General features: G+C 42.8%; 2 protein-coding genes across 5 annotated transcripts in view; one reads left to right on the top strand and one right to left on the bottom strand.

The window, feature by feature from the left end:
• Nucleotides 1–10,000, bottom strand: part of LOC123499154 (tRNA (uracil-5-)-methyltransferase homolog A-like) — a 36,658-nt gene that overhangs the window by 21,444 nt on the left and 5,214 nt on the right. The gene's annotated exons all lie outside the window — the stretch shown is intronic.
• LOC123499156 (homeobox protein abdominal-B-like) overlaps nucleotides 8,981–10,000 on the top strand; it is a 237,806-nt gene continuing 236,786 nt past the window's right edge. For all 4 annotated transcript variants that reach the window (XM_045246839.1, XM_045246837.1, XM_045246838.1 and 1 more), the window contains exon 1: nucleotides 8,981–9,312. The gene's annotated coding sequence lies outside the window, so the exon portion shown is untranslated. The remainder of the gene's footprint in view (nucleotides 9,313–10,000) is intronic.

Here is a 10,000-nt window from a genome sequence, read left to right as displayed (position 1 = left end):
CAGAGACTGCAGCAGATCAAACAGTGAAGTGAAACATACACACACACATACACACAATTTATTTTCAATGTAGCAACTGCCATATCAGTGAATTGTTTATTATTACCATTATCATTATTACCATTATCATTATTATTATTATCATCATCGCTATTATTATTATTATCATAACACACACACACACACACACACACACACACACACACACACACACACACACACACAGTAGGAAAAATAAGTAACATTAAGATCAAGCTGCAAAACTGCATCGAAGAAGACAAACTATGCTAATTACGGACCGGAAGCCACCAACAATATAATTCAATGTTATTTTATGAGTTTTCTATTATATGCATAAAAACATAAACAAAACAAAAACTGTGTATACAAAAAAAAAAGTAGTACAGCTCTGCAAGAATAGAAAGAAGCGTTGTTATAGTGTTATCAATGCTTCAGTAAACTTGAAAATAATTTGTGCAACAGGTGTTTTGGGGCATCGCTCATAATATATTATAAAACAAATTATATAAACCCCGCGATCAAGAGCGAGATTTATCAGAGGAAAATTACAAGACAGCGAGGGGGTCGTGTCATGTGGTGTAAGGAGTATAAAAATAAAAGAACATTCTGATACCGTTGCATTACCACTCATACATTACGCGTTGCTGGTCATAAGTACCAAAAGCAAGACAAACCACAAAAAAAAAGGCGAAGTGTACATTTACATAAAAGAAGGAAGAACAAGTAAAATCCTTAAGCTGAAGAGAGGAACACACAACACAACATTGATTAAGAAATACTCGTATCTGTGCAAAGCGATACCACGGAGAGAACCAAATTGAGATGGATGGTTCTTGTCTGGTACTATTCAGCTTCCGGCACGAGGAAATGACTGAGAGCGGAGGAACAGAAAGATAACAAGTGTGGTGAGGAATAAATAGAATAATGAAGACAAGAAATATCCACGTAAAGTAAGTACAAAGAAAAAGAATTGTTACCAGAAGACAAAAAAAAAAAAAATAAATAAATATCAGAAGAGGAAGAGAAGAATACGAGAGAGAGAGAGAGAGAGAGAGAGAGAGAGAGAGAGAGAGAGAGAGAGAGAGAGAGAGAGAGAGAGAGAGAGAGAGAGAGAGAGAGAGAGAGAGAGAGAGAGAGATAAAAGGAAGTAGGAGAAGGAAAGATCAGTAGGGAAAAAGAAAAAAATAATTATAACCAGACAGAATATCGTATAACCACTAACAAAAAAATAAATTAATGTTACAGAAGACATGAGACACAAGAAAGAGGAAAAAAAAAACGAAGAATAAAAAAAAGAGAAAAAAGAAAAAAAATCGAATCGAGAGGTTAGGGAAACGAAAAATCCCCCCATCCTTTCACCTTAACTTTATAACAACTGTGCACTGATTTCTGTGGACGTAGAGGTTACATTCCAACCCTATACCACGCTCAGATAAACCTAACCGCGTGCACTGTAGCGTCCTGATGCCCACTAATAATACCGAACGAATCCCAAGCGGTACAGCGGCCTATTTACTGTTAATAGGGGCTAAAGGGGTAATTATATCTATGAGTGACGGGCGCTTCCTTTCCCTCCCTTCTTTCGCTTACTGATTCTCGCAAGTGTTAAGCCAAAATTAGTATGTTATATGGTAATGAGATGCTCGTGTGCCTCTCTTCCTCTTCCTTCCCTCTTTTTTCCTTCTATCCGCTGTCCTTGATCTTCTCTCTCCTTTATATAATTTTCTTCTTTCAATCTATCTTTCTTTTTACTGCGTCTATATTTTTTTTTGTCTTTCTTCTTTGGTGTAGTTCTTATGTTGTGTCTAATAATCATTGGAGAAATAAAGGAGTGATTGTTTTCTCTCTCTCTCTCTCTCTCACACACACACACACACACACACACACACACGCACAGGAAGAATAAGACCTTGCATTTAGAGGAGCTGCATTAATTAAATACACCAGCTGCTTTCGGCTGAAGGTCATCGATTGGTAAGACAAAAATCGTTGCATTATCAAACACGACTCTGCACTCAGTCCCTTCCTTGCGCCTGGTCCCTCCCCGTCCCGCCGCGCCTCCCCACTATCCCCACCACAACACACCACCAAGCCTCCTCCAACTCCACCCCGTCATATCTCCATCCCATCCCCACTACCACCCCCAACCCCCATCTCAAGTAGTATCTTTTGTTATTATAAACCTGCGCGCTGTAAAAGTCTACACTACCCGCTGCATTTAATTAGAGTATCGCAGGTGAGGCCTAGTTAAACAAATATATAATAAATTGAAACATATAAAAGAATCTGGTTCTCGTACACACACACACACACACACACACACACACACACACACACACACACGCGACTAGTTTTGGGTATGCAGTCGTGAGAAGATAGATAACTGGTGGATGAGTAAAGAGGATATCAATGTGGGAATGTGGAAAAGCTAGGTCTGGATGGATGGCTGCGTGGAGGAGCGGGTGAAGTGCTCGTTAGTTCCACCAGGGGAGAGGGAGTAAGTGGATGACGGTCCGGTGGGTGAGTCTTGCGATGGTTGTGTGCGGGTGTGGCGAGTGTGCGTGTGTGTGCGTGAGCGTCATGTGCTGAGCGGCAGGATAATTATTTTACAGCCCTAGTGACAATGCATTGCGAAGGATGTGTATGTTGGGGAGTGGGGGCGCAGACAGGGAGAGGGATGAAGGGAGGGAGGAAGGCTGAGTAAAGTTGGGGTGAGGGGAGGGGGCATGGCAGGCATCCTCTCATTAGCCCACTGCTGTAAAGTTTGTGGAAGCGGGTATAGGGACTGAGGCGAGGAGGAGAGAGGAGGAGGAAGGAGGAGAGAGGAGGAGAGAGGAGGGGAGGAGACATATCTGAAACGTGGGTAGTACGAGGATGCGTTTTTCCCCTAATAACCTCCCCCCCCTTTTTTCTCTCTCTCTCTCTCTCTCTCTCTCTCTCTCTCTCTCTCTCTCTTTTTCTTACTAGGGCAAGAACACATCAACCTACATTTATACTCTGCATTTTTTTCTTTCTTTTTTCATTTTTTTTAATATTTTTACTCTCCAGGTCTGGTTTATCAATCGCCACCGCACTAACCGAACGAAGCTGCTATACACTACAGGGCTGTCATGTTGCCGGCACTAATAGCCACAAGCACGTCCCTCTACCTCTTGTCCCTTAGCCTGGACCGTCAGCGGGTAACCTCTCTATGTACCGTAATTAAGACGCTCATAAAACAATCTTCTTAGATGTGGGAAGTGGTGGATGAAGCGACGAAGGTAACAGAAGGAGAAGCAAGACTACTTTATCTCTCTCTCTCTCTCTCTCTCTCTCTCTCTCTCTCTCTCTCTCTCTCTCTAATAGGTTAACCATGGTCCCAGCCTCATCACACACACACACACACACACACACACACACACACACACACACACACACACACACACACACACACACACACACACACACGAGGCTGCGGACAGGACGCAAAGGAATTCACTAGTCTGCCTTTTTTTACTTAGTGTATTGTGTAAGAAGGTATTACGGTCTGTTTTCAGCTACAGATCCCACTAGAAAAAGAATCACACACACACACACACACACACACACACACACACACTCTCTCTCTCTCTCTCTCTCTCTCTCTCTCTCTCTCTCCATTGACATTAGGAAGAGTGGTCGTGACTTCCACATTTCCATTTAGATAAGTAACAAAGTAAAAAAAGTAGTAAAGAAACTAAGTAAATGCGGAACAGGAGTGACCTGAGGAAACACTGGAGGTCACGACTGCAGGAGGATCACACGCACCACACATGACAAACACACGCACGCACACAACACGCTAAGAGCAACCAAGCACACATTTTCTCGAACGCAGAAGGATACAAATTACGAAGCGCATTTTTTTTCCCGACCTGTAAATGTGAAAAAAACAAGAAAATAAGATGAAACGATGAGAAAATAGAAAAGAATGAATACGTGTAACAATTTCATCTTTAAGAACACTTTATTTTTGGTGCCTCTGTTCATCTTTTTTTTTTTTCATATACATCTTTCTTTCTTCAGTCTGGAATACGAGATCAGGACATGCGGCTGTTTGGACACTAGCTAGATAAGTTTAAGAAAAATTGAGGAAGTGATGCAGACAGACGAGACTTGCACACACGGGAGACCGAGGATACAAAGACAGGAGCCTGATAAGAGTGCAAGGAAGAAACTCTAGTGGAATAAATAGAGGAGGAGACGTTAAGTAGAAGCCTAAAAATAAAAGTGTGGATGAAAGTCGAGAATTCCAGGTGAGGATATTTAATTGGAGGAAAACGTTTACTAATAAAAAAAAAAAAAAAGAAAGAAAGAGAAAAAAAATCCAGACTGAAAATATTAAAAGTATGAAATAAAATCAATATAAATGTAACAGAGGATACACGATAATGCGGTATCAGTAAGAAATGCTTCATAAAATGATAGAAAAGGTAATTACGTAATTAGCGAAGATGCAAAAAGAACGATTACGGCGTTATGGAAATTATGGAGGTCAATGACACACACACACACACACACACACACACACACACACACACACACACACACACACACACAGAGAGAGAGAGAGAGAGAGAGAGAGAGAGAGAGAGAGAGAGAGAGAGAGAGAGAGAGAGAGAGAGAGAGAGAGAGAGAGAATTGTGTTTTTACGTATCTGTATCTAAGATTCTCCTCCTCCTCCTCCTCCTCCTCCTCCTCCTCCTCTACTACTACTACTACTACTACTACTACTATTACTACTACTACTTGATCTGCCTTTCTGTCTGAAAACTTTACACGTATTACCTTCACCTTTCAAAGTCTCCACATGCACGCTCATCTCTGCGTAGTCCTGCCTCAAGACATCACAGCTGTGGATATAGTGTGTAGGTTATGGTGCGCTCTTTGTCTAGTTTTCTTTGTGACTAAATAATAAGAGACTAATCTAAACACTACTTGGCGCCTGATGTGAAGGGTTCAAGGTCTTTTTATGTCGTCCAACAGCCTCACAGAAAATAATTAGACAGATGGGAAGGTTTAAACACAAATTATACTGATGACACCTGCCGCCGCCGGGGATGGGAGGAAGGATAGATCCCGGGCTGAGTGGCAGGATGCTGATTAGATGATATAATACGATGGAACGATACTGACTTAATTAGGATAATCGTCAACTTATCGCCGGGATGGTGAGGAAAGGAAGCAGCTCTCTGCGGTTATGATTTGTCTTCGATGCAAAGAACATCATAACTGCACTTTAATAGTGGCAGGGTGCATTTACGTAGCTCACTGGTGAATATCTCTCTCCTTATTTGGATTGAATTCAAATTAAGCAGCTCAAATGCTGTACATCAACACACCTCCAACTACCCTGGATAATAAAAGGAATAAATGGACATACAAATAAATGAATATATAGAAAAAAAATAATATATGCAGCATTTCTCGCGTGGCCAGGTCTTAACACTGTCCCCGGAAGTTGTATGTAAATTGGAAGGACTTTTTTTTTTTTATGGATGACGTCAGCCGTTCAATCATCTACCAGGTAATAGCCCTACACCACACCTGGGCAGCGGCGCCACACGGGGGGCCGCACAGGTCTCTGAGACGGCAATATGTCTCTTGTTCGTGAAGTTTATGATGTGCTGAATATTGCTTTTGGAAGGTTCTTGTCAGAGGTGATATGTTAATTCTATTATAAGGATAGCAAACCCTCATTTGTAACGGGTGGCTTTCAGCAACTCCTCAAGATTGTGTTTTTGTGCATGATTGTCGATAAAAATTCTATTATTTTTTTCTTCCTGGTTTGCAGTGACATATTTATATAGATAAAAATAATAAAACAGAAAAAAATTGTGTTTAACTTTAAATATCTAATGAATTGTTCCTTTCGTGACGGCCATGGATCAACACACGTAAAACACTCGCCGTCAGTCTTAACCCCTTCAGTACTGGGACGCAATTTTACCTTGAGTTTTGGGTACGATTAGATAATATTATTCACATTATGAAGGGTCTATAGAGGTCAGAAAGTTAATAACCAGAGTCTTTACTATTCTAATCCCAACATATGTTTCTGAAGCGCTGCTGTATAATATCACCAGACTGTAACCAGAATGAATATGAAAACGCGTCCTGGTACTGTAGAGATTGATAGCGATGCTTTGGACAGACCTGCACCATAACACGATTAAGTGACGCTGGAGTGTTGTCAGGCAGACACAGGCCCACCACAATGTGGAGACGGACATGGTGCATCACTCCATCACTCCGCGGCGCACACGAGCACGATGGAACGGATACTAAGTGGAGTTAAATTGACTTGAATGCCTTGTCAACACATGAGCGGAAGCGCGACACGACACCTGCATTTATATCAGGTCGGAGATGATCCCCCCATTATTAACCTTTACTCCATTACGCGAGACGACGTTAATGATCAGGTGACAAAAAAATATTCCACGTACTTGTCAATTTTGCACGAAAATGACTGGCGTTGCTGTTAGCACGACGGAGTACTTATGTCGTTACATGATGATGATAAAGATAGCGGACATATGAGAGGCATTATCAGAGAGAAAAACAAGGAACCAGTAAAACAGGAAACTGTAAAAAAATATAAAAAGTACTTATACTATACCGAAAAAAACAGTCATGCATATTCATCATACTTAATATAATTTGCATGTCAATCTCTATCGCATTTCTCGACTTAAGAAGTATGATGGTGTAGCAATTTAAACAAAAAGCTTCATGTAATGTAATCTAGGAAGAGTTCATTACAAAAGAAGGAGATCGTTTGTTAGTACAAAAGCATAATAAGATAGAAAGCTTTTATGGCCTAAACTTGATGCAGATATTCGAAGGGGAACAATCTATTCAGTATTATGTAAAGATAATGTCTTCTAAATATCTGTTGGCAAACAATATCATGTCACCTGTCCATCTTTAATAATCTCTGTTCACTTACTTTTACCACTCATACTCTTATCTTTACACACACACACACACACACACACACACACACACACACACACACACGAAAAATATATACAACTGTAAGAAGAAATGGTGTGTGTAAAAAAAAATGTATAAATGAAAATACAATATAAAAGAACCACACACACACACACACACACACACACACACACACACACACACACACACACACACACACACACACCACTCAGTCTGGAATCTCGTAGCGGTCACTTCAGAAGCCGGTGGAGGAACGGTGGCCAGATGAGGCAGCTGAGATGGAGGAGGAGGAGGAGGAGGAGGAGGAGGAGGAGGAGGAGGAGGAGGAGGAGGAGGAGGAGGAGGAGTAGGAGGAGGAGGGAGGTCACTGGGGTAGGGACAGGCAGAGCTAGGGTAATGGGGGTGAAAACAAGTGGCTGTGGGGATGAACCTTGAGGACACGGGGACAGGGATGAAGGGGAGGCAGGGGAGGCAAGGGTGCAGGGTAGGGGTGGATACCTGTGAGGGATAGCAAGGATGAGGGACAGGAGTTCGTCTAAGAGTCTGGATAGTGGGCAGAGGGTGGATCATAAATAGAAGAAGATAGAGATGATACTAATAGGTAAGGAGTAACAAGACATTGAATTAAGATATACTAATAGTGAAAGACAGGCAAGATATGGATAGTTATAGTAGAGGAAGAGAAGTAGTCAGTGGGAGGAGAGAGTGATGCGTTGCTGGTGATTGAGGTGAGAATGGGAAGGCAGTGAGTGAGTGTTTGAAGTGTAGGTGTGGGTAGAACATAAGGGCAGTTACAGAAATGAGTAGTGAGCTGTTGGTTGTGAGCGTAAGAGGCAGTAAGTGGAGGCTGTGAGGTGAGTGGTGGCGAGCAGCAGAGGGTAAGGCCCGGCGCGCCACACCTCGTCTCACTGCCGGTATAAGAATCTTCGTCATTCAGGTCCAAAAAATCAGTACACCGATTGTCTATTAGACGCGGACGGCGGCGAGGACGACCAGCATTCTCGTGGCTATCTGGGGCGGATATATCGCTGACACACACACACACACACACACACACACACACACACACACACACACACACACACACACACACACACACATTATGGGGAAAAAAATGGCATACTGCAGATGAGTTAGAGATGACTTGATTGACTTATCTAGAATGTAATATTTCTGTTCCGTGTCTGTTTACCCGTTCAGTATCACAAAAATCAATCTGATTATCCATTATTTCGTCCTTGAACTGAACTGAGTTAATGACGCGAAGCTTTATGGAATGTCTTAGTCACGTTTTCATGTTACACGTCACATTACTTATCTATACACATAAACAAGTACGTCACATGCGCACAAACAGAGACCATGGCAATCAGATACACAACCGACGCTAAAATTAATCTATAAACAGTGAACGTTTCTGGTTTTTAAGTAAAGGTAACATTCACAGTCTTGGGTAAGTTCCCATGGCGGTGTAGGTCATGAATGAAGCATGACGCGCCACATGCCTTCCACTACCCACCAGCACCATGGAAACCAGCACACTCATGCACCTAAGATTTCCCGACAACTCATCGTTCCGCTTGGGATCCATAACTCTTGCTCGGGGCCGCGTCAGTATGTCATGAAAGCGCAGCAACAACACTTGTTCCCCCGCCAACACTATGACAGCCTCCTCCGACCTCGCCCAATCACATGGCTCGTCTTCCTGAGTTGTCCATCATCTGATTGGTTGATACACGCGTGCCTCAAATCTCCAATACATAAACAACTTGAAACAAATATTATATTGAAGAGTGCTTATAGGAGTCCACAACGTGTACACCTTCAAAGTATAATACTAATAGCATTAAAACGACACAATGGATGGCTATATATTGGTGTAACCCACGCCTGGGCCCCTGAACGAGCGTAACGTTCGCAACACCTGCTGGCCCGCCACTCTCCGCTGCCTCTCGCGGTAAGACCGCCTCATGTCATTACCTGTGTTCCTGCTGAAGCGGCCGCCTCCCCTCTGCCTTCCCCACTCCCACGCCGACCTTGGATATAAACCTTCCCTCACTGCGTGGGGTTTGGCGCGCTAAGGCGAGGCTGCCGCTGCCGAGGGGTGAAGGAAGCGTGTGTTCGAGGTATATCGCTGAGCAGTGCATGTGGACGGTGTGGCGAGTGTTGAGTGTGGTGGCTGGTGTGGGAAGGTGTGTGGTGCCAGTGTGAAGACGAGGAATGGTGTGTGTGCCTTGGGAATTAGTGAAACGAGTGCCAAACAAAGGAAAACCTCAAGGATTATCTACACGAGGTGCACCACAGCTTCCTCAGGTTAGTGACTTTTGATGCGAATCATAAAATGAAACTAACAATTCATAAATTCTGTTCACCAACTTATTATTCAATTCTGACAACTTTTAGATACCAGTACAATGTGAATCCAATTCCTTAATGGTACCAGAGATGTCAAGGATGTACCGGATCAAGGTGCACAGTCCGCAATGCCTGCGCCAACCATCACGTTGACAGATGACATGACTGCGTGACCGCTGCCGCTGCAAGCAAAGCAAGACTGACGGAAACGATAAAATAAGGAGTTTTATCAATGCACTTCCGTGGTGTTCATATTAACGAAGTGGAAACACCAATAAATGCGAGATAATTGAGCAATTGGTCAAGATAGCGCTGCGAAGTCAGATAAAATACGAATAATGAGGTGAATATGCTAATTCATCAAATGTCATTGTCTTACTTTTCAAAATTCACCAAATCTAGTCATTCGCTACAACAACATTCATATTATAGGATTGCACTTCAGTGTTGTGATAGTGGCGGCGGGAGTCGGTGATGGTTAATAGTGCTGTCCACTTGCCTGTGGCTAGGTTAGAATGATACGTGGTGGACTTAGCGGCTGTGCAATAGTCTGTGTCGCTGAGGCCCCGAGGCTGTGGTCCAGGTTACGGAGGTACGGTGTCTGGGCATCTCAAGGTGAGAAGTTGCATCACAACTTTAATGAACA

This window comes from Portunus trituberculatus, chromosome 49 (genome assembly GCF_017591435.1).
Source record: "Portunus trituberculatus isolate SZX2019 chromosome 49, ASM1759143v1, whole genome shotgun sequence".
Classification (NCBI taxonomy): Eukaryota; Metazoa; Arthropoda; class Malacostraca; order Decapoda; family Portunidae; genus Portunus; species Portunus trituberculatus.
Note: the sequence above shows the minus strand (reverse complement) of the source record. Positions and strands in the feature narration are given on the sequence as shown.